The sequence below is a fragment of the Babylonia areolata genome, chromosome 31 (genome assembly GCF_041734735.1).
Source record: "Babylonia areolata isolate BAREFJ2019XMU chromosome 31, ASM4173473v1, whole genome shotgun sequence".
Classification (NCBI taxonomy): domain Eukaryota; kingdom Metazoa; phylum Mollusca; class Gastropoda; order Neogastropoda; family Buccinidae; genus Babylonia; species Babylonia areolata.
Window position 1 is genome coordinate 9,525,891 of NC_134906.1, and position 2,500 is coordinate 9,528,390.

Sequence of the window (2,500 nt, forward strand, 5' to 3'; positions counted from 1 at the left end):
CACAAATTCAACATCAGTGAAGACATCATCCAAGCCATACAGAACCTATACGAAAGAGCAACCAGTGCAGTCCTCTTCAATGGTAGCACGGGTAACTGGTTTAGAACCACGGTCGGAGTCAGACAGGGCTGTCTACTCTCTCCCACTCTCTTCAACCTCTTTCTTGAAAGGATCATGACTGACGCCCTGGAAGATCATGTGGGAACTGTCAGCATTGGAGGCAGAGTCATCACCAACCTGCGCTTTGCCGATGACATTGATGGCCTGGCAGGAGAAGAGAAAGAACTCGAAGAACTCGTGCACAAATTTGACAAGACATCATCAGCCTACGGCATGGAGATCAGTGCCGAGAAGACCAAGGTTATGACCAACAACAGCCAAGGCGTAACGTCCAACTTGCACGTAAACGGTGAAAAACTGGAAGAAGTCTCCTCCTTCAAATACTTGGGTGCCATTGTGTCAGACGAGGGTTCGAAACCAGAGGTCCTGTCCAGAATCGCTCAGACTACTGCCGCACTGAGTCGACTGAAGACTATATGGAAGGACAAAAAGATCTCCCTCTCGTCCAAAATCAGACTAATGCGCTCCCTCATCTTCTCAATATTTCTATACGCTTGCGAATCCTGGACCCTCACTGCAGAACTCCAGAGAAGAATCCAGGCCCTGGAAATGAGATGCTTCCGCAAGATCCTGAACATTACATACAAAAACCACATCACAAATGAGGAAGTGAAAAGAAGAGTCCAAAACGCCATTGGCCCATTCAAAGACCTGCTAACCACAGTGAAGGAACGCAAGCTCCGCTGGTATGGACACGTCACACGATCAGACGGCCTAGCCAAGACCATCCTGCAGGGTACCGTACAAGGAAGGAGGAAGAGGGGCGGACAGAGAAAGCGGTGGGAGGACAACATCAAAGAGTGGACGGGCCTGCCATTTGCCACAACTCAAAGGGCCGCTGAGGACCGAGGCAGGTGGCGCGAGCTGACCAGGCAGTCATCCATGGTGCCCCAACGACCCACCCACGGGTCAAGGGATAGATGAGATGAGATGAGATGTGCAGACCTGTTTGTGCCTGAACCCTCTTCATGTGTATTCGCAAGCAGAAGATCAAATACGCAACGATAAAGATCCTGTAATCCATGTCAGCGTTCGGTGTATTATGGAAACAAAAACATACCCAGCATGCACACCCCCGAAAACGGAGTATGGCTGCCTACGTGGCGGGGCAAAAACGGTCATACACGTAAAAGCCCACTCGTGTACATACGAGTGAACGTGGTGGGAGTTGCCGCCCACGAACGAAGAAGAAGGTGTTGATGTGAAAGCCAGTTGGATCTGTATCACGGTCAAATACCCAGATAGCATGCACACGTTTTTCAAACGTTTTATTTTGGTTTTAAGTGTTTTACTGGTTCTAGGTAAATGTTTAAAAAAAATCGTTTTTAAAACCATAGCAAGAGAAACAAACAGACAGAGAGTTACGAAAAGTTACTTTTATTTTCGGAACAAATCTTTCTTTCAGCATCAACTTGATTTTTTTTTTTTTTTTTTTTTTTTGGTGGGGGGTTGGGGGTGGGGCAAGGAATTAACATAACTACACCATTTTGTCCTGAATAGCATGCATATGCATGTATGTATGTTTGTATGCAGGGAACTGATGCATATTTGAGCACCTTGATTTTGAACTTGATCAAATCAGAAACTACGTCACGGAAATGCATGGATAAGATTTTAGCTAGAACAACAAAATACTTGGAAAACAAGAAGATAAATCGGAATAGCAGGCATATTTTCACAAAAAAAGCTGAATTTACCATCACATGCAGCTAATTTGAGCAATTTGGTGCTTGAAATATGAGCATGGGTGCTGAATGTGCCGACATACATAAATAAGAACAATAGCCCACCAAATGTTATTCACATTTGTATAATAAATAAAAGTCGCATGAAACATGTTAACATTTCCATGTGCCCCCCCCCCCCCCACCTCCCCAACCCCAACAGGGTTTGCTGAAATAAGCACGTCTTGTCTTGTTTTGTTTTGTCTTGTCTTGTCTTGTGTTTGTGGTAAGCATGTGCACTGTGTGATTTACTGTGATGCGGTCACGTGTCACGTGACCCACTGTAAAATGGACGCGCGATATATGGCGCAGACACATCTGGGCGACACGTATAATATGCACAGCTCTATCTCTGTCTCTGTCTCTCTCTTTTTCTTCCTCCTTCTCTCCCTCCCTCTTTGTCCCTCCCCCCCTCTCTCTCTTTCTCTCTTTCTATCTCTCCCCACCTCTGTCTCTTCCCCCTCTTGATTTTCCCTCTCTCTCTCCCCTCTCTCTATCTCTCCCGCTCCCGCTCACGCTCTCCCTCTCTCTCCATCTATCTCCCTATCTCTGCCCCCCCTCTCTCCCCCCCCCCCCTCTCTCTCTCTATCTCCTTCTCTCTGCCCCCCTCTTTTTCTCCCCCTCTATCTCTCTCTCTCTCTCCTTCTCTCTATCTC